This window comes from Mobula hypostoma, chromosome 15, assembly GCF_963921235.1.
Source record: "Mobula hypostoma chromosome 15, sMobHyp1.1, whole genome shotgun sequence".
NCBI classification, from domain to species: domain Eukaryota; kingdom Metazoa; phylum Chordata; class Chondrichthyes; order Myliobatiformes; family Myliobatidae; genus Mobula; species Mobula hypostoma.
The window spans coordinates 34,762,270-34,786,328 of record NC_086111.1 but is presented as its reverse complement, the minus strand read 5'-3'; the positions used below and the strand labels follow the sequence as shown (position 1 = coordinate 34,786,328).

The 24,059-nt window shown below is 38.1% G+C and overlaps 1 protein-coding gene across 3 annotated transcripts in view; it reads right to left on the bottom strand.

Moving 5' to 3' along the window:
- The window catches only part of LOC134356779 (contactin-4-like), a 2,290,679-nt gene that overhangs the window by 893,007 nt on the left and 1,373,613 nt on the right, over positions 1-24,059 (bottom strand). The gene's annotated exons all lie outside the window — the stretch shown is intronic.

The following is a 24,059-nucleotide window of genomic DNA, read 5'->3' as shown; positions in this document are numbered from 1 at the left end:
CAAGCATATCTTCATTTAGGTAAACGAAAAGCAATTGCAACTTCCCAATTCTGGTTTCTCCAAGACCCCATACGATTTCAGCGAGATATCTGTACTCAGCTTCTCCTTTAATTAAAGCCAACATGCCACTTGCCTTTCAAATGACTTACTGCCAGCATATTGGCTTTCAGTAACTTGCTTATAAGGATACCCAGGTGTTTTTGAACCTGGACGCCTTCCAATCTCTTACCACTTATACAATACTTTGCTTTTCTGTGTTGTCCCTATGTGTATGACTAGATTTTTTTTACCTCATATTGCATCTGCCAGATTTTGTCCACTGAACTCAGCTTACTTACATTGTTCAAAATCCTCTCTATTCAGAACCCTCGTCATCAGAAAATTTAGGATAATGACATTTGGTTCCCTCAGCTATGTTATTGACATAGATTGTGAAAAGCTGAGACACATATACCTGTTCACTATTCATCCCAACCTATCAAACTGAGCAAGATCTGTGTATTTTCCATTCTTTGCCTTCTGTATGAAAATCACTTCTCAGTCTATGCCAGTATGTTTCATCAAACATGATGTGTACTGACCTTGTTGAACAAACTCTCTGGGGCTTTATTTGAAGCCTTCTAGAAATCTAATATACCAATCCTCTTATCTGTGTAAATTATCATATCTTCAAAGAGCCTTAACAGACTCGTCGAGCATGACCTTCCTTCCACACCTTTATGCTGGGTTTGCTAATCTTTCCATTCTTTTCAGGTGCTGCAATATTACATTCTTCATTATAAATTCTGCTGTCTTCCCTAGGGTCTTTTAAGGGATTCCTGGATAGGTACATGGAGCTTAGAAAAATAGAGGTCTATGGGTAACCCTAGGTAATTTCTAAATTAAGTATATGTTTGGCACAGCATTGTGGGCTGAATGGCCTGTATTGTGCTGTAGGTTTTCTATGTATCTATAATGGACCATTGGGCAACATGGTAGTGTAGTGGTTGATGCTATTATAGCTTGGGTTGCTGGTTCTTGAAGTTCAATTCCTGTGTAAGGAGTCTCTGTGTGTCCTCCCAGTGGAATGCATAGATTTTCCCTGGCTGCTCTGGTTTCCTCCCACAACCTAAAGATGTACCCATAGCTTAATTGGTAATTGTAAATTGTAAATTGTGTTCTGTGATATCACACCAGAGGAAATATTGTATCATTTCTTAATGCATGTATTACTAAATGACAATAAAAGAGGACTGCGTGTCTTCATAATCTAATCTAATCTAAATTGCCCATGATTAAATTGTGGTTAAATGGGGTGGGGCTGGAAGGGCTTACTCCACACTGCATCTCCAAATAAAAATAAATACATGATAGGCTCAGAGAACACTGGTGCCTTGATTTCTCTGTCTATTTTCTATAATAGGAACAATTCTGGAACATATAGGATTTTAGATGATGATAACCAGAGCTTTCCCTGTGATAAAAGCCACCTCTTTCAAAACACATAAGCAATTTATTACTAAAACACTATAAATGCTAACATTACCTACAAAAATTTGAATGATATTTATAAGTATAGCACTCCACAATTAAGAAGTACATAATAAAGTCAATATAAAAATTTAAAATGCCTGAATGCTTTTGAATTACTGACTGTTGTCCAATTAACAGAGACAGTTCAAATAAACCATTCATCTCGTTTCTAAAGTGCTACTTCTGCACAAACATGGATTAAATCACTCACAGCTGTACTAGCTGGTGTTTAATCAAACAGTAGTTATAAAGCAAGTCTACTTGAGATAATAATTAGTCCTCCCAAGGGTTATGAACTCTGTTGGCCTCACAAAAAATAAAACCTCAATCCAATTAAAAAAAATGTTATTAATGTTGTAGACCCTTTTTGTGATATTACCTGACATTCTGTTTCTTAAAGATTACATTTCAAATTCAGTTTTGATTTTTTTTCTTACACATATTGGAGTATATCTTTATAATTCGTGTTCTCAGATTTAATTTTTATTTGTACAGTTTGTAAGTCTTTGTTCATGTACAGTTTTTCATAAATTTAATTGTATTTATTTTTTGTTGTAAATGCCAGCAAGAAAATGAATCTCAAAGTAGCATATGGTTACATATACTTTGATAATAAATTTACTTTGAACTTTGGTTGTGGAGAATTTTAAACTCCCGATAAATACGGTCATCCATATACAAAATGTGATGTTAAAAAAGAAACTTGCAATTGGCGACCATTTTACTTCTAATCCCCATTCCCATTCTGACATGTCCGTCCATGGTCTCCTTTTTTGTACCAATGAGGCCACTCTGAGGTTGGAGGAACAATACTTTGTATTCCACCCAGGTAGTCTCCAACCTGATGGCATGTACATTGATTTCTTACACTTCCTGTAATTTTCCCCTCTTCCTTCTTTCCTTCTTCAATTCCCTACACTTAACTCTTACATCTTCTCTTCACCTGGCTATTACTATTACCCTCACCCCACCCCCCCACGGTGCCCCTCTTCTTTCTCTTTCTTCCATGCTCCACTCTCCTCTCCTATCAGATTCCTTCTTCTCCATTCCTTTATCTTTCCCACCTATCACCTCCGAGCTTCTTACTTCATCTCCCCTCACCATCCGGGCTTCAGCTATCACCTTCTAGCTTGTACTCCTTCTTATTCTGGCACCTTCCCCTTCCCGATGAACGGTCTCAACCCAAAACGTCAGCTGTTTATTCATTTGCATAGATGTCACCTGCTCTGCTGAGTTCCTCTAGCATGTTGTGTGTGCTGCTCTTGCAATAGCCAGGCTGCATTTGAAATTTTGTCCTTATATTTGAAATAATGATCATTGAGGGAATCAATTTGTTATAGTTGTTGAGGTATTTGGAACAAATACTCTCTACTTGTGTTCCTTTCAAGGACAAGCTTCGAAGTGTGGTATCATTAGGAGAAAACAATCTTATCCTTTGCTAAATTTATCCACAACAACAATATATTAGGTTGAAATAATGCTAGAATCATCAATAAAGTCCATATAACCTGTTTCTCTAACTATATTATTTTGACAGTTTTATCTCTACTATATACTTGATAATTTCCTTACTGTGATTTGTGCAAAAGCTCAGTGTGAACCCTCCCTTCATTTCAGCAACTAATATTAATTCATTGAAAAATATGGGATAGAATTCACTCTAGTTTTGGAAGAAACAGTATTTGCAGGTGCAGTTTTATCTTTTTGCATTGAAGCTGCTGTAGAATTAGAAAACCAAAATTAAAAGTGGAAGGAAATATATCATGCATTTGCAAGCAAATGACTTTATGGACAAGAAATATTTTTGATCAGTAATTGAAGGTCATTATGACCTTAAATTATTTAGTCGATGAAAATAGTCAAGCCAAATCTGTGCCATGTTTGATTTATATGGAGGATATCAGCAGAAGATCTTCTTAACATTTAATTATTTGAAAGAGATAGATGTTTCTAACTTAACAGAGCAGAAAGTGCTATGTATTATACAAAACATTCAGATTGCAATGTTTTACTGGAGATTCAAGTGAAGTTTGCATGTATTGCTTTATATGAAATTGAGATACAAGCTCAGTAAAGCTAACAGGGATGCCAAGAGACAATATCAGTCAACATTCAATTCCCAGACCAGTCATCAGTTATGGCAGAGTTTATATGCTATAGTGGGCTATAATCAGGTAGCATCACTGACAACAGTGCATCTCTTCACAGTAAGCTGAATACATTCTATGCACATTTTGAACAGAAGCAGATTGAAATGTTACCTCCCACACCAGTAGCTCCAATGCACCTAAGCTCATAGTCACCATTGTGGACGTAAGGTCCGTCTTCTAGATAATGAACCCATGGAAGGCAACTGGCCTGAATGGCATCCTTGGCCATGTCTTTAGCACCTGTGCGGATAAACTGGCAGGGAGTTTTGCAGAGATTTTTAATCTCTCCCTGCTTTAATCTGAGTTTCTCACCTGCTTTAAGAAGACCACTATCATCCAGGTACCTAAGTCGAAAAAGGTTATGTACCTTAATGATTCCCGCCCTGTGGTCTGACATCCACCATTATTTCTTTATTTTTCTTTAGTGATACAGCACAGAGTCGACCCTTTTAACCCTTTGAGCCACACCACCCCAGCAATCCCTGTCAAACTTAATTAATCCTAAACTAATCACGGGTCAATTTACAATGACCAATTAACCTATGAGGTACGCCTTCGGACTATGGGATTATACTGAAGGACCTGGAGAAAACCCATAAATTCCACAGAGAGAACGTACGGAAGCTCCCTACCGGATAGTGCTAGAATTGAGCTCCAAACTCCAGAACACCCCACACTGTAATAGTGTTGCACCAACTGCTAAGTTACTGTGAAGTGCTTCAAGTAGCTGATCATAGCAAACATTAATGAAAGACTCCCAGGCACCATTGATTTAATGCAATTTGCCTGCTGCCAAAACAGTACTATGACAAATGCCATCTCTCAGGCCCTACACTCATCTGTGGAACTTCTGAACCGCAATGATACCTGTGTTAGACTATGATCTATTGACAATAGTTTCCATACAGTAACTCCATTCATACTCATCTTCAAACTCCTAAACAAAGGACTCATTACCTCCCTTTGCAATTGGATCCTTGACTTCCAGATGAGCAGACTGAAATCAGAAAGGATAGACAGCACTACCTCCTCCATGATTATTCTCAGAACTGGCACCCAACAAGGCTGCATCCTTAGCCCCTTGGTCTGCTCCCTGTACACTAATGATAGCATGGCCAGATACTGCTCCAACTCTATCTACAAGTTTGCAGGTGATAGCACCACAATAACCTGTATCTCAAGTAACAATGAGTTACAAGAAGGAGACAGAGAGCCCAGTGGCAGAGTGTACCGACAAAAACATTTCCCTCAATGTCATCGAAACAAGTGAGCTGGTATTGACTTCAGGAAGTGCGGCAGTGCACACGCTCCTGCTTGCATCAATGGTGCTGAGCTCGAGAGGATTGTGAGTTTCAACTTCTTAGGCATGAATGTCACTAACAGTCTGTGTCCTGGTCCAATCACTTTGCCACCATGTTCAAAACAAGCTCACTGGAGCTTCTACTTCCTCAATGGGCTAAATGGGCTACTTCCCCTTAGACCTGACCAATTCTTATCGATGCACCATACAAGATATCCTATCTGGATGCAACACAGCTTTGATATAGCAATTGCTCTGTCCATGACTGCAGGAATCTGTGGGCACAGTTCAGCATATCATGGAAACTAGACTCCCTTCTTTGAACTTCATCTTCACTTCTTTCTGTCTTAATAAAGCAGTCACCATAATCAAAGATCCTACCCATCCCAGACAGACTCTCTTCTCCCCTCTCCTATCAGACCTGGAAGTACATATGACCAATTCGAGAATAGCTTCTGCTCCACTGTTATAAGATTAATGAACATTTTCCTAGGATATTAAAATGGACTTTTGATCAACCATCTACCCCAGTATGACCTTGCATCTTACTGTCTACCTACACTGCACTCCCTCTCTAATGCAAGACTTTATTCTATTTTCTGTTACTGTTTTACTTTATACTACTTCAATATGCTGTTGCAAAGAATTGACTTGAATGGAAAATATGCAAGACAGTTCTTTCAATGTACATCTGTACAAGTGACAATAATAAACCAATTTATTAATTTACCAAGTTGCTGTCCAAATTATGGATAAAGAAGTAAGAGTGATTTATTCTTAACCTAAAAACATATCAGGACAAGTATGCATTGACTGTTTAAGTTATACATTATACATTTAAACAAAGAAGCAGAATATATAACATACACATTTTTATGCTCTTGTTTTGATTTGTTTTCTTTCACATCATAATTTAAAATGCATGGAATGATATTTTTGAAAGCCAATATTTTTGAAAATCTTTCCAAGAATTATAGAAAGTTTATTATACCTTCTTCAAAATTAATTAAAAAATATGACTTAACTTTGTGAAAACCTTTTTAAAATTCATTTAATTATCACAAGTATTGAATAGGTTTGATCAAATGACATTGAAAAATAATCAGAAAGAAATTTGTCTCTTTCAAATACTTTGACCACCTCCAGTCAATTCAAACTTTCAAATGGCTTAAACACTCTATAGGAGTTCACACTGGGCTCAAAAAGAGAAGATACTGTTTGTGTAATTCAATCTGCATAATTGTGTGTTGGCATTGGTTTATTATTGCCAAATGTATCAAGAGACTGTGAAAAGCTTGCTTGTATACTGTTCATACCAATCAAATTTGTGGTAGAACAAGGTAAAATAAATCAATGCAGAATTACTTCAAAAGCTACTAAAAAAGGTGTAGTACAATCAAGTAATAAATTGTAAGATTTGTTTTTACCTTAAATGAACATATGTATTTTTAGTGAGGTTTCATGTAACTCTTTCCAAGCTGGACTTTTCCCTTGTTTAAAAACTCTGTTATTCTGTCCCTTGTCACAACTACAAAAGTATAATTGTGTACATTGACAAGTTTTCAGCTTAGCTGTAATGAGCAGGAATGTCTGACTGCTCCATTGAATATCTTCTAGATTATAAGGGGCTAGCGGGTTCAACTCTGACACCTGTACTGTATGGGCAACGTTCAGAGCAGATATCCTTTCATCAATATTTTCAGAAACACATGTGATATTTTCTGCTAACACTTCTGTGTGACATACCTATCATTTAAATATGGGAAAATGACACAAGAGCTTCTATCCCCAGTAGAAATATCCCATGAAGAGGTTGATGAAAATATTCCCTATCATGAAAGATTATTATTGTAATTTTCTATCTAGTTATTATAAATACTAGAATTATAACCTGTGAGCTTGTAACCATAAAGCATTAAGAATACACACAGACACACACACACACATTTCCATTAAAATATGACATCGTATCTGTTAAATAGGGGCCGTGGACAATTCTGATCTGATGGAGAATGGACGTGAAAGCACAGAGGAACATCTGGAGAAATTTCTGAAACGCCCGTTCGCTGCTGTCATTACTGTATGGTCAGGAATCTTTCGGAGGGTAGCCCTCAAAATCCCCGGCCTTGCCTGCTTTTGGTGACCGAGAAGGAGGTCGAATCGTTTGGACAGAGATGGTGCTCAGTATTCCGTGTCGGAAAGCTGATCAGAGCTCGAAGTTTTCGGATGACTCAGAGTCGGATTGTGATTAGCATGGCAGGGAGAGTTTTTCTTCCTTCTCCCGTCTGCGTGAGATGTGGGACATTTGAGAAACTTTGAACTTTACTGTGCTCATGGACTTCTTCATCAAGTTATGGTATTGTTACACTGTTTGTAACTCTATGTTATAATTATGTGGTTTTGTCAGTTTTTTCAGTCTTGGTCTGTCCTGTGTTCTATGATATCATACCGGAGGAAATAATGTATCATTTTTTAATGCATGCATTACTAAATGACAATAAAAGAGGATTACGTGTTTTCATAATCATAAATAATCTAATTTTGTACAAAGTTCAACTGTTCAAAACAATACTGTTACAAGAAGACTCTGTAAAGCCATAGAAAACCCATCTGTGAATTTTTATTAGTTTGTGCCCATAATACCTTTGACATTTGCTGGTGCAAAATATCAGGGTAATAAAGTCACTAGATCTTGGAATCCCCAGACTAATGTCCCTTTGGTAAAGCTGTCTGAGTAAATCTTTTCCTGTTCTACTAGTTCATTCAAGTTAGTGGGTAAAATATTCAATGCTAAGCTCATCTGAGTCCATTCTGAATTGTTTGAGTACACCCAGACTTGTACATCAGACAACAATGACTACATTTGTTTAGACTGCACATGTCTTTGCTTACATCTAATCTTGAGCAACCATATATGTTAATTAATTTCTGAGACAAAGTTTTACACTGATCTAGGAATGTCAGTGATTTTCTAGTGATATTACCTTATAAGTATTAATTTCTCAGGTAATTATTTCAATTATTTAAGACATTAATAATTTGTGAGCACCATTTTTATGCAAATAAACCGTTATGATTTAAACTGTGCATTCTGGATTCAGTAGAAAGTTGTTTCCTCAAAAAACAGGAAGAAAAAATGAACAAAGGTCTTGATGAATATATAATACTCTTTTAAAGAGCTGCACAGTAAGCTATGTCACAACCTCAGTCAGGCAATAGTCAAAGAAAATCATTCTTCAACTTGAAATCTTTTTAAAAAATCACAAGTTATGCTGTTATCTCAGAAAACACCTGAAGTCATTTGTGGGAGCAGTAATATCACAGCTGATGTTAATAAAAATTAACAATAAATATTGTCAAGATGACATAGAAAATGTTAAAAGGAATAGAGTATGTTTATTGTCCTTCATTAGTCAAAAAATTAAGTTCAAGAGCCAATAGATAACGTTACAGATCTATAAAACTCTAGTTACATCACACTTTGAGTATTGTGCTTGGTTGTAGTCGCCTCATGAAAGGAAGGATGTGGAAGCTTCAGAGAAAACGCAGAAGAGATTTACCAGTATGCTGTCTGGATTAGAGGATTTGTCTTGTGAGGAAAGGCTGAGTGAGCTAAGGCTTTTCTCTTAGGAATGAAAGAGGATGAGAGGCAATTTGATAGGAGTGTATAAGATTCTAAGGGACGTAGATTGAGTAGATAGCCAGTGCCTTTTTCCTAGGGCAATAATGGCTACTCCCAGAGGAGATCCTTTTAAGTGGGTGGAGGAAGATTTAGGAGGATGTTGGAGGTGGAGTTTCTTTTACATTATGGAGGTAAGGGTTAGGTTGATTGCGGAGAAAGTTTGAAGGTTAGTATAACATCATGAGTGAAAGGGCCCATACGGTACCACACTATTCTATGATCTATGATAAAATATAAGGCACCAAAAATAATTTCTCGTATGTCCCGGATAATATTGCCATTGAAAGACACCAACATCCCTTATGACATCCTCTAAAATATGTCAGAATTTTTCCATTTCTGAATAAGTAAAAAAATGAATGGGATATGTAGCTTTCTCATCAACAAAACAGTTAAGCCTGTTTAGTTTACTCCTTCACACTGTGGTAATCACTTGCATTTTTCACATTTTCTATAACAGCTTTCAGTCAATTTGATTCTTTACATGTATCCTATTTCATATAACCATTTTATTTAGTTTCTTAATATTAAGTTCCATTCTTTCCTCACCTTTACACGCAATAGGAGAATCATGAGTAGATTGATATGATGCAAAATTATATATCTGAAAGATATCATTTTATGCTCTATATATTTTAGCTACAATTCACTAAAAATCATGTTCAATACCACAGTAATTAGATCAAATGATTGTTCACTGTAGTGTCAGCATAATTGGAGTTTAATGAATAATTAAGTTCCTCTTACAAATTAAAGCAGTGTATACTCATTTTACTTATCCTCCAGTGCCCTGGTTATAATTTACTGCTAATTGGTACTTGCACAAATTGGGCAAAAACTACTTTAATAGTTTCTCAACCCTGCACAAATAATTTTACAGAATTGAACACCTCTTACTTTATTCAAGTAACAAATCATGAGAACCATTCATTTAAATTCAATCAGGCATGTAAAATGCTCTCAGGGATATACACACTCATATTTATGCCTGTAGTTGTACAGTCACTTATGTTTTCAGTTCTGAATTAATTTCACTACATTACAGAAGTTAAAAGATTTCTTATTTGAACTATGAAGCCAAATCAAAAACTAATAGTTACATATGTTGCATGACTTTGACATCAGAAAAGGTCTGACATTGTTTCCATCAAGTGGATTTACACTGTTCAGTTGGGCGGCTGGAATTTTAGAAAGGTTTCACAAACATAGTCAGAAGTTTGAAGTCTGGCAACAGGCATTTATTCCCTCATGTTCTTCAGAGTACAAAATCACACACAGAGTATAACAGTTCAAACCATAACTGCATGATGTGATGGTGAATCTCTTGCTGAAGTTAGACAGCAGAATGGACCACTAAATTCTGAATTTGCTGCAAATATGTAATCTACAGTGAATCTCATAAAACGTGATGGAAAATTTGAAATACCTTGGAATAACAGTTCAGATATGATACATTTTAGCCAAAGTTTTCAGTCTGTATAAAAGCATTTTTGGGACCTTAGAAAATGTCCCAGGATTATCTTTGGACAGAGATGGAAAGCAATCCATCAGCAGGCCCAATTTCTTCACCTTATTATGCAACTATTAGGAAAGCACATAAACTGCCTGCTTTTACTATTAATAAGCAAATATTTTGAATGTTCTCACTGTAAACAAAATCTCCAAAATGTCCTCATCTCTATGGCCAGCTATTACCTCTCTAAAACTGCAGAAGCCAATTGACATTTTTATTCACTCCCACAATTTGCTATATTTCATGATCAAATACATATCTTAGAGATCTCAGGAAGGAAATTAATTAAAACAATACTATCTTGACTCTTAGTAAAAAACGCTGGCTATTTAACAACTGGGATTCAATGTTTACATTTTCATGCCTTATGATAAACATCATCCAAAACATTAAGGTCTTTAATTTATCTGAATATATAGGAAGCCAATAAGCAGCTTAATAAAAATAAAAATAGATTTTTATCACTTTGCTGCTTCATCCTGAGGTATTTCAATAACTTGACAGTCTTCTATGGAATTATTAATGAAATACTTTCCGCTTTAAATAAAAGAAGTGTAGAAGCCACTCTACCATGCCCAACTTAGAAAGCGAAATTGATCCTGATTCACAGGTTTAGAATTTTCAAAGCATTAATAACTAAGACTTAATATAGACAAGAAGTATTTTACAAAGAAGCAGCAGAGAGATTAACACAACAGGACAAGGAACACAAGATGCAATTTCACTTATCAAGTGCCTTTTCATCAAAATTAGAACTTATCATCTTTGTTGAATTAAACATAACAGTCAAAAGTAGATTATTCATGAAGAAATAAACTATCTTTTAAGCATACATACAGGCAATCACAAAAGCAATATGGCTTAAAATACAAAAGAAATAGAAGTAACTGGTATAGAGACACTCGAATATCAACACATTATAGTGTTTTATTTGTATCCTTACACCAGAGAAATAAACTATCTTTTAAGCATACATACAGGCAATCACAAAAGCAATATGGCTTAAAATACAAAAGAAATAGAAATAACTGGTATAGAGACACTCGAATATCAACACATTATAGTGTTTTTTTTATATCCTTACACCAGAGTTCATGTTGAGGTGGAACTGAAAAATGTTAATAATAAATCAAATTTGTAGTAATGATACGTTCATAGTAACAAAAAAAATGCCAGTGGAAAAACTAAATTTTTATGGTAATCTGTAGTTAGGAGAAAAACTTCAGTATCCAACTAACTTTATAAATCATCAGACCCAAAGTTGCATCTATGGGGTATTGGGGATCAGAAAAGAATACCTGACAATTGATCAAATTATATGAGCAAAAAAAATCATTAAAAATTGTTAGCGACCGTTTCAAATCTCTGATCCTATTGGTCAGAACTTCTGCAACAGCCAATAACTTCAAGTAGAGCTGCTGGCAGCTTAAGAGAATACCCTGGCAGTTTCCAAAGCAAATCTCTTAAATGGCTCCCTCTCCACTATGTGATCCACACACACATACACCATCATTTCTGTTGAGAGAATAATATCCTGTAGGAATGCATCTCCACTTATAACATGGAATTTAATAAAAAATGGATTTAACAATAATGGAAAATAGTCATATGGATAGTTTTCTTAGAGCATAATTCCTCTGTAACATGGAATGTCGAGGGATATGAAGAAATGACACGAAGGAAGAGTTGAAGCCAATATAGTTCAGCCATTTTGATATTGAATATCAGAGCAGGCTTGAAGGGCCTAGTAACCTTCTCCTATTTTCTTGTGCTCAGTTTTCATTGGCTCTGAATATTGGCTATTAGATGAAAGAGCAAATACGCTGTGCCATTAACTTCAGGGTGATTCCCATCCAGCTCAAATAACGGATGGTGTGAACAGACCTGGGAAACAATTTCTGGCTGTCTTCCTGGTCCAGTATAACCTAGCCTTTACTATCTTTGCTAATATTTCCAACTTAGAGCAATCAAATAATATTATATTATGAAAGAGGCAAGAGAATGAGAGAGAATATTGCTGTGAATGCCAGAAGGGTCTATTTGTTAATGTTATGATCCATGTTCTGTATGTTGTCTTTTCCACTGAGATAATCTTGCAAACTCAAATCTAAAGTGTACGATACATATTAAAAAGTCACTCGTCTTGAAACATACACCAATATAATTTGGTTAAATACAGGTTAAGTTAAATAATTTTTGGCCTAAATTTAACAGAAACTAAGTCAGTCCTTGTGCTATGTTCTAAATTTCTGACCACGGCTGTGGGTCCATGTAATAGCCATAGTTGCCTTTGAATCAGCAAGTAGATATTTTCAGTTAATGAATCAAGAGAAAGAAATTCTGACTGTATACTGTACTTCTTTTGATTAATATGATCAGAATAATTTCTTTTCCATGCACAAAATCCAGAAATTGATACACTGGATTTTAGCAGAAAATATAAAGCGGAAGAGGGTGGCTAAAGTCAACGTAGATCTTTTAGAAGACGAGAAGGGGAAATTGATCTTCGGTGATAAGGAAATGGTTGAGGCATTGAACGACTACTTTGTGTCGGTCTTCACGGTGGAGGACACGTCTAGTGTGCCAAAGAACGATGTTATGGACGAAATGGGAGGTGAGGACCTTGATAAAATCACTGTCACTAAAGAGATAGTGATGAGCAAACTAGAGGGCCTGAAGGTAGATAAGTCCCCTGGTCCTGATGGGATGCATCCCAGGGTGCTCAGGGAATTGGCGGAGGTTATAGTAGACGCGTTGGTAATCATTTATCAAAACTCTCTAGACTCTGGGCAGGTCCCGGCAGATTGGAAGACAGCAAGTGTCATGCCACTTTTTAAAAAAGGATGTAGGCAAAAGACAGGCAACTATAGGCCAGTTAGCTTAACATCTGTAGTCGGGAAATTCTTGAAGCTGTCATTAAGGAAGAAATAGCAAAATATTTAGAAAGGAGTGGTTCCACTAGACAGACGCAACATGGATTCAGAAAGGGCAGGTCCTGTTTGACAAACTTACTGGAGTTCTTTCAGGATATAATAAGTGCAGTGGATAGAGGGGAACAGGTGGATGTCGTATACTTGGATTTCCAGAAGGCGTTCGTCAAGGTGCCGCACAGGAGACTTATAAAAAACGTACGGATGCATGGAGTCGGAGGAAGTGTATTGGCATGGATAGTGGACTGGTTAACCAATAGAAGGCAGCGAGTTGGTATAAATGGGTGTTTCTATGGTTGGCAGTCATGGTGAGTGGGGTGCCGCAGGGGTTGGTGCTGGGCCCGCAGCTGTTTAGCATTTACATTGATGATTTGCAAGAGGGGACTGAGCGTAGCATAGCAAAATTTGCTGATGACACTAAACTGAGTGGAAAAGCAAATTGTACAGAGGATGTCGAGAGTCTGCAGAGGGATATAGATAGGTTAAGTGAGTGGACCAAAGTCTGGTAGATGGAATATAGCATTGATAAATGCGAGATCATGCACTTTGGAAGGAATAATAGAAGAACAGATTAATATTTAAATGCTAAAAGATTGCAGCATGCTGTTGTGAAGAGGGACTTGGGAGTGATTGTTCATGAATCACAAAAGGTTGGCTTGCAGGTACAACAGGTTATTAAGAAGGCAAACGGAATGTTGGTCTTCATTCCTAGAGGGATTGAATTCAAGAGCAGGGAGGTCATGCTGCAACTGTACAGGGTACTGGTGAGGCCGCACCTGGACTACTGTGTGCAGTTCTGGTCTCCATACTTGAGGAAGGATATACTGGCTTTGGAGGCAGAGCAGAGGAGGTTCACTAGGCTGATTCCAGGGATGAAGGGGTTAACCTATGAGGAGAGATTGAGTCGCCTGGGATCATAGTCTCTGGAATTCAGAAGAATGAGAGGGGATCTTATAGAAACATACAAAATTTTGAAAGGGATAGATAAGTTAAGTAGGAAAGTTGTTTGCATTGGTAGGTGAGACTAGAACTGGGGGACATTGCCTCAAGATTCAGGGGAGAAGATTTAGGACAGCGATGAGAAGAAACTGTTTTTTCCCAGAGAGTGGTGAATCTGTGGAATTCTCTGCCCAGGGAAGCAGTTGAGGTTTCTTCACTAAATATACTTAAGATACAGTTAGATAAATTTTTACATAGTAGGGGAATTAAGGGTTATGGGGAAAAGGCAGGTAGATGGAGCCGTGTTTACGGACAGATCAGCCATGATCTTGTTGAATGGCGGGGTAGGCTCCATGGGCCGGATGGCCTACTCCTGCTCCTATTTCTTATGTTTTTATGTAAATTTAGCAAACATAACTTCTGATTCCTGCACAACCAACAAATTACCACAACAACAATTTCCCTTCTCCAAGCGGAAGGTCATATTCATTTACACTAGACACTTTTTTCAGTGTTCACAGACAACAGAGGGAGCAAGTCCATTCAAACAATTTTTAAAAAAATATTTTACACAATGGCATAGTGATAAATAAATTGGCTGGAATTTTCTGTGAACAAGCAATTCATCATTTCACAAATAAGAGTTAAAAATACTTCATTTACTGGAGATTTTGGCCAATTGTGTTCACTTTCTTGAAGTTTGTTGAATACGTTGCTTTCTAATGAAGGGCCTCCCTGGCCCTGTGAGCTGACCTGCTATTCATACCACAGTTGTTCATTGTTAGTTGGTTGACATTTCTCATTATTCACGTCTCCTCAATGGTAATATTGTAAAGTAACCAGTATATTTTTAGAAGTTTCCTGACATATTTTGCATCATATTTTGAGGTGTACTTTTTCACTTCACCCTCTCCCACTGTGCTCCATAACAAGTAAAATTGTTTGAAGTATTTCTTTACTATCTTAAGAATTTAATTTTGATTTGGACACATCTTCTGATCATCAGTTCTCTATTCCAGTCTAAAGATATTTTTGCAGGGTGTCACCAAACAAGTTACACTGTATACTCCTCATCGAATAAGTCTGTAAACCATCTTTCCTTTCCTGGCAAAGAATTATTTATTATATCTTTGATAGATCGGCTGTACCTTTTTTTTTCTGTGTGGCTAATTTAGAATGCAGGGATTTGGAGGAAACAATACAAAGAGCCAAAAGAAGAACGAAATCCATCACAGCTTTCCATGCTGTTTCACTCCTATTCACATATTTTGTTTATTTCACTGAAAATAAGGCAGAAAAAAATGTTGTCTCACAATATTTAGATAATATAGGTAAGTTTGAGTTTATTGCCATTCAACCATACCCATGCGAACAGCTGAACGAAAATTTGTTCTTCTGCGGGCAAGATGTAAAACACACTACATATAATCACACACAGCACATTGTAGTCGTGATCCAGCAGATACAGTCACAAAATAATATTAGCACAAGTCTCTGTGTAGCACGGCCTGAAGGTTGACAGATGGACGTAAAGTGCAAGGTGCGTGCTTATGTAAGACAGTACAATATCACAGGCACTATTATAATAAAAAAAGCAGCAGTATAAATATGTGAAACAACAGCAATAAAAGATGAAAAGTGACCAGCGCAGGATGAGAGTGTGTCTGTGATGTGGGGAGTGAGCAGGGAGATGCAATGCATTCAGACAGAGTTTATATGTGTGCTGGGTGGCAGCAGGATTTCAGGAAGTCTACCAGCCTTGGGGAAGAAGCTGTTATTCAGTGTGACAGCTCTGATTCTTATGGTGTGGTACCTTCTGCCTGATAGCATGAGGTCAAAGAGACTGTGGAGAAGGTGGGAGAGGTCTTTAACAATACTAAAGGCACTGCATATGCAGCCCTCTTATATACAAGGGGTGATTGATAAGTTCGTGGCCTAAGGTAGAAGGAGTCAATTTTAGAAAACCTAGCACATTTATTTTTCAACATATTGAATGATAACATCCACAAAAAACTTTGATTTTATTTCCTTATGGCATTACTTTAATACAATTGAGACGCCGCCACAAAGTATAACATTCTTTACCGTCACATCACAAACTAAAAATGAAGACAATGATATCTGGTTTATAATAAAATATTATTGTAAACCAGTAAACTTCATAAGAGGTTATCAGAACAGCATGTATAATGTCGCAGAGCTTCAAATGAAGACTCTTAATTTCAGGTACAGAGTGGCTTAAACCTACGTTTTCAATAGACTGTGAACAGTGTATTCATGGCATAATTGAATAGCTATTGGGAAATGTATTTTGAAATTATTTTCAAATTACGAGATGCCAGAAATGACCACTAGTCATCAAATACCAACCAGAAAAGGCTCCAGCTATTCCACTCTTTGCCTCCTGCCAATCAGCCATTCCTCTATCCATGCTATCAGCAATATCTTGTTAAAGCAGCCTCATATGCAACACTTCGTTGAAGGTAAACAAATCCCAATAAACAACATCTACTGATTCTCCTCTGGAACCATTCTAGAATCTTTTGACTTTTGAAAGATCATGATTGACTAATGGCTCTATAAATCTCTTCACCTACCTCATTCAGAACTCTGGGGTGTAGTCAATCTATTTCAGGTGATTTATCTACTTTCGGACTTCTCATTTTCCCAAACTCCTTCTCCTTAGTAATAGCAATAGCACTTATTTCTGCCCTAACACCCCTGAATTTCTGGGATACTGCTATTATCTTTCATAGTGAAGACTGGTGCAGAATACTCATCAGCCTTGGCCAACTCCTCACTCATGCTTCCGTAATTCCCTTTTTTTCAACCATAATGCTGATGTATCTGATTTTAGCTTCTCCTTTTCAAACTGCAGGGTGAAGTCTAGCATATGATCACTGCCTCCTATGAGGTCCTTTACCTTAAGCTTCATAAGCAAATTTGGTTTATTACCACAAGCTGCTCAAAAAAGTCATCGTGTAGGCATTCTATAAATTCCTTCTCTTGGGATGTAGTATGGACCTTATCTTCCCAAATTCCTGGAATATTGAAATTGCCCATGAAGGTTGTAACTGGCCTTTTTACATTCCTTTTCTATCATCCATAACTTGGCTAATGTTCGGAGGCCTGTATTTCACTTCTATCAATATTTTTTTTAACCTTGCGGTAACTTAACTCTACCCACTGGGATTATACATCATCTTATCCTTTGTCACTTCTTTCTATGGGTTTGATTTCATTTTCCACTAACAGAACCATCACTCCCCTCTGTCTATCAGCCTGAAATTTCAATATGATGTGCTCCTTTAAACTCCCAGCTGTGAGCTTCTTTCAGCTACAACTTAGTTATGCCCATAACATCATATCCGCCAATTTCAAACAGCACTACAAGATTATTTACATTATTTCATATACTGTGTACATTCAAATATAACACCTTCAGTCCTTTACTGTATGTATCACCCCCTTCAATTTTGTCTCTATATTACCGGAATTTTACCTCTTATTCTTTTCTGACTTATTGTTTTTTTTATTATTCTGGAGACTTTTGTAACCTTTCTGGGGAGGTTGCCTCTGTCATAAAATGGGCAGGTTGTAGACAAATTTTAACCTGAGATATTCTACTGTTATGAAAACAAAGAATAGTAGCTTTTATGACATTAATGGAATGGTAAAGATACTCAGCCTTCAAAACACAACAAATATATATACATTCATCATCACCAGGTGCCATGCCCAGATTGAGCTTTGACTGCTATGGCCCACACACTCCTATTTCGGGTCAAGTGGATCAATTCATTGGTATTCAATTCCATTTCTCTGGCTGCTGTCTCCATCATCATTTGTCTTTGCCTTCCTCTTGCTTTCTTCCCTTCAATCTTTCCCATAATTACTGTGCATTCTAACTCCTCTTTCCTAATCACATGCCCAATGAAGTCATGTTGCCTTTTCATGATCTCATACATTATTTCTCTTTTTGTGCTTGTTCTGTTCATGACATCCTCGTTAGATATTAGTTTCGGCCATAATATTCTTTGCATCCTCCTCAAAAACCATATCTGTGCTGCTTCAATTCATTTCCTCATGTTACTAGATATTGTCCAACATTCTGAACCATGTAACATAACAGGATAAACGTAAAATTTCAGTGCTTTGAGGCGGGTTGTCATACCTAGTTTAGTATTGGTCATTACACTCTTCATTCTAGTAAAGGTGTCTTTTGCCATCCCTATTCTTCTTTTGATGTCCATGTCGCACCTGCCATCTGATGTCACCCAGCTTCCTAAGTAGAAAAAGTTCTGTACTTGTTTTATGTCTTCCCCATTTATTCTCAGCCTGCAGATAGGATTCTCCTTCTTTTTGGATATCAACATACATTCTGTCTTTTTGCGATTGATAGATAGACCCATTTTTGCACTTTTTTCAACAACTATATCAATTAAGTTCTGTAGTTCTTCCTCCGTACTTGCAATTAACACAGTGTCATCCGCATATCTGAAATTGCTGATATTTTCACTGCCAACTTTAATTCCCAAGATGTCTTTTATTTTTTGTAATATTGTTTCACTGTACATATTAAACAAATCAGGGGAGAAAACACACCCTTGTCAAATGCCTCTCTTGATTTTTGTAAACTGACTCACTTCTCCATCTATTCTTACAGCGGCAGTTTGTTCCTAGTACAGATTTCTGATTAGGTGGAGGTCTTTCAAACCTAGATCTAGAGTTTCCTGTAATATTTCAAATAACTTACTGTGCTTCACTTTATCAAAAGCTTTTGTGTAGTAGATAAAACAAACAAACAAATCTTTCTGCACTTGAATAGCTCGTTCTGATAGTATCCTTAACATCAATATTGCGTTTCTTGTACCTTTGACAAAACCACATTGTTCTTTACCTATTTCAGCTTGTATCTTACTTTTAGCTCTTGTCATCAAAATTCTTAGAATTATCTTAGTGATATGACCCATTAAACTTATGGTCCTATGCAATTCACATTCTATTGCTCCAGGTTTCTTAGGAAGATTGATAAATACTGATGTTTTCATCTCTTCTGGTATTAATCCAGTCTCATAAATGTCATTGATTAAATCAGTAAGTTTTTCAACTCCATTATCTTCTAGGGCGGTAATTTGTTCTATTGATAATTCATCAGGACCTGCTGCCTTTCCTTTCTTCATTTTATTTATTGTTATTCATTTTATGAGCTTCAGATTTTAAAATACTTGGACCTTCAATGTTCTTCTTAATTCCTGGTTTTTCGCCTTTAATTGTCTTCAAATAATTCCTGAATGTACTCAGTCCATCTGTTCATAATCTCATCTTTTTTCATGATAATGGTACCATCCTTTGCTTTCAAACATCCACCTGAAGAACAAAGGAGCTTTTTACCAGTGATATTCTTGATTTGTTGACGTACCTTTTTTGGATCAGTAATAGGGATTCTTTCTAGTTGCTCACATTCCTAGTTTAACCATTCTCCTTTGGTTTTTTGGCATAAGCTTTTAACTTTTTTATCTAAGGACTTATATTCCATAGGATTTGCTTTCTTCAGTCTCCTTTCTTCCAATAGATTTTTGAATTCATCTGCCATCCATTTATTCTTTGTGCTTTTTTTCTTTTTTAGGAAACACTGACTTTGCTGATTCTACCAAGGCATCCTTCAGAGTTAAACTTCATTTCTACATGATTGCTATCATCTTCAACAGATTCTATTTCTAGACTTTGAAATCTATTTCTTACTTCAATTGTAAATTTTTGTCTTAAGTTTTCTTCTTTAATTGATTGTGAGTAGTCAAGGGATTGTTCAGGTTTTTGCTTATTTAGTTTTTTAGGTTTTACTTTTACATGACATATTACTGGGTTACAGTCACTAATACAGTCTGCACCTGGAAATGTTTTGCATTGAGTCACTGAGTTTCTAAATCTTTGCTTTATAGTAATAAAGTCAATTTGATTTCTCGTGCTATCACCTGGACTTTTCCAGGTCCATAAGTGTCTTGGATGGTTTTTAAAGTAGGTAATCATAATGACCTGATTATTCATCTTGCACCATTCTACCAATTTCTCACCTCTTTCATTTTTTTCCCCTAGTCCAAATGTTCCTATGGTATTTCCGTCAGCACCTTGTCCTACTTTAGCATTTAGATCTCCCATGACTATGGATGAAAACATAGCAAAAAGTGTTTTAGGACATTGGGCAATATCAGAAAGAGTGCTCCTTGTCAGATTCAGAGGACAGCCATTTGATTTAGCAATTATACAGGTATATGCACCAACAACAGATGGAACAAATGAGGATATAGATACATTCTATGAAGAGCTTGAACAAGCAAAGAATGGATGCAAATCTCATGATATTGTTATATATACAGTAAAAATGTCAAATTTATGATTCTTGGCAATATTATGCAACAATTCAAGTAGATGGAGCTTATCAGCCATGGTTGGCAGCTCATCTAGGAGAAGGAAAACTCTGACCTAAACCTCCACTGCCTTGCAGCTATATCCATTCACGGGAAAGGTTTCAGGAGTAAACCCGAAGGAAAAATCTGGAGAGAAGTTCCTGTGGGAGTCCTAATTAAGTTCAATGCTGACTAGTACCTCCTACGACATTGTTGGTGTGATGAAAGTCCTTCCCAAGGATGGTTTTGACCCAAATGCTGGAGTATCCGAGGATAGGATGGAGACACGGAATAAAACTGGATTGAGAACTGAGCAGAAAACAGATCACCGGACAATATCATTGGTTGGACTTATGAATGAGCACTGAGGTTCATTAAATATTCAGTTCTTGGCACCAAAAACATGACTGCCAATTATCAAGATGGTCCTGAATCTTTAAAAAGGCTGTGTCCGCTATCCATATTCTGGGGAGTTAAAGCGTCTAAATCCTGGAAGCCTGTGTGGTTGGTTGCATGTTGTAACAGTTCCCCCTCCCCTACAGCCAACTCCTGACAGCCCTGCCTGCTTGCAGAGATGATGATGATAGTCATGGATGTGAGACAGAGCGAAGAGTTCCTTTCAGGAACCCAACGGCGTATCTCAGGTCCAAATCCTTCTCAATCTACGAGGAACTGCCAGGTATCCCAAACAGTCTGTGAATCCAAAAATTCTTTTTGGTGAAGACCTGTTCTCCGTTGACAGATCTGGGTGGCGGCAGAAATGATAGTGGTGGAGATAAAAGGCTGGTGTCCACAGGTTTTAATTTAGAAATGTGGAAAGCGGGATTGATCCTGAGGGGAGCTGCAATCTGTAAGCCACCAGGTTTACTTTGCTGGGAATCTTGAAGGGTCCAATGAACTTGGGCTCCCATTTTCTAGACTCCACTCAGAGAGGCAAATCCTAGGTCAACAGCTAGACCTGTTGCCCAGGCTGCGTAACTGGTCCCTGTCTTCTCTTACAATTAGCCTTCCGGGTAAAAGCTGACAAAATCTCCATTGCCTTAGTCCATTTCTCCCTGCAGCGTCGAACGAGACTTTCGGCCACAAGAACTCCGACCTTAGCCTTTGGATTAGGGAAGAGTAGTGGAGAATACTCAAACTGGCATTCAAAAGGGGACATCCCATGCACCGAATGCCATAAAGCATTGTGGGCAACTTCTGCACGCATCAAATAGTTGCACCACTCGTCCAGTCTTTCTGAGGCCAGGCACCTGCGTGTTCATTCTAAGTCGTGGTTCAGCTATTCTGTCTGGCCATTGGACTGCAAGTGAAATCTAGAGGAAAAACTCGCTGTTTCCCCAATTTACAGCTTACAGTACGACCTCCAAAAACATGACGCAAATTGTGGACTGCGATCCGACACAATGTCCACTGGGAGATTGTGGATCCTGAAGACCTGATGCCGGACAACTTCAGCTGCAGATGGTAGTCTGTCCAAGGTGATGAATTTGCAGTTCTTTGAAAAATGATCCACAATTACCATGGTGATGATCTTCCCCTTGGAAGGAGGAAGACCTGTGACAAACTCCATGGAGATGTGCGTCCATGGTCTGTCCGGAACAGGCAGAGGGTGAACAGGCCCTTGAGGTTGGATGCAGGGTTACTTGTTCCAGTCGCAAACCCCACATGCCTGCATGTATTAATAAACCTCCCTCTCCATTCTAGGCCACCAATATCTTCTCTTAATGAAATCAAGGGTCCTGGCAATCCTTGGGTGAGTGGTCATATTTGGTGCATGTCCCCATTGAAGAACATGAGACTGGACGGAACTAGGAATGAACAGCCGACCAGGAGGGCCATTCTGTGGAATCTCCCATTGCGCCTGGGCCTTATCAACAAATGTGTCGATACCCCAATGAATCGGTGCTATCACCTTGGCTTGGAGCAAAATGGTGGAAGACTTCTATTCTCGCTTGGGTTTGTTGAATTGATGGGACAAGGCATTTGGTTTCTGGTTCTTTGGTCATGGTTGAGAGGTCAGGATGAAATCAAAGTGGTTAAAGGAAAGCGACCACCTGGCCAGCCTGGAGTTCAGTCTCTTGGTTCCTGAATATAAGCCAGATTCTTGTGGTCTGTCCATAAGATAAAAGGGTTCTTGACCCCTCAAGCTAATGCCGCCATTCCTCCACAGCCAATTTGACCACGAGCATCTCCCTATTTCCAGGGTTGTAATTGGCCTCTGCTGGGGATAGCCTCCTGGAATAGAACACACATGGGTGTAGCTTATTGCCCAAAGGTGTCCATTGAAATAACACTGCACTCACTCTGATGTCTGAGGTGTCCACCTCCACGACAAACAGAAGATCCGGTTTAGGTGCAACCAAACTGGGAGCTGTTGTAAACTGCAGTTTGAGCTCTGAAAAAGCAGCCACTGCTTCATCAGTCCAAACAAAAGGGCCTGTGGATATCCTTGTTAGTGCTGTGAGCGGAGCCACCACTGAGCTGAAGTTTCTGATAACTTTCGGTAAAAGTCGGCAAATCCCAGGAATCGTTGGGCTTGTTTCACACTGGATATTTGTGACCAATCTCTGACTGCCAGTGTTGTAACACAGTCCATCTTGAGATCACCATTAGAGATGATGAAACCCAAAAGTGAAATGGTGGTTATGTGAAATTCGGATCCCTCCAGCTTGACATCTTTAGGATAACTCTGATGTGAGTGACATGTTCCTCCATGAACTTTAAGAAAATTAGGATGTTATCCAAGCAGACGAAGGTTGTACTTATGGAGAGCATCCTGGAGCACATCTTTTATAAAGGCTTGGACAACTTCTAGTGCATTCACAAGGTCGAAAGGCATGAACAGGTACTCATCTGTTAGTCTGTTGAATGTTGTCTTACACTCCTTTATGCAAAAGGGTACTCACTGCACAAGACCAGCTTTGAGAATACCTGTGCTCCTTACAGAATCTCAAAAGCAATGTTCATGAGTAGTAGAAGGTAACGATTCTTAACCATTATGAGATTCAGTCCTCTATAATCAATGCATGGCTGCAGGCTCCCATCGTTTTTCTGTACGAAGAAGATGCCAGCACCAACTGGAGAGGTGGATGGCTGAATGAATCCCAGGGCAAGAGCACAAATACTCCTCCATATTGCTTGTCTCTGGGCCTGAGAGCAGGAATAATCAACCCTGTGGGGGACAAGTACCAGGCGGTAGACCAATAGCACAGTCCTAGGGTCAGTGCGATGGAAGAGTAAAGGCCTTCCTTTGCTGAAGACCTTTTCTAAATCCTTGTATATGGAAGGGATTTCTACCAGCTTGGGTGCTGTAATTACCCCCCAGTGATGACTTCTGAGGCTCCTTAGGTAGTGGGGATGAGCCAGCAGACCCCAGAGTCTCTTCCATAGGTTCACAAGAGTCTTTAGTGAAAATGGAGGCCAAATCACAGTACAAATCCTCATCCGTATCCTCAGATATTGGCAATGAGCTTCGGACATTTGGCCCACAGGTGACCTGCTTCGCCGTAGTAATAGCAGCAACCTCAACTCCGATGATGGAATCTCTCATTGGTGGAGATACTTATTCAACGGATTTGCATGGGGCTAAAGGGGGCCTGACCAGGAGATAGACTGGTCATGGGTCC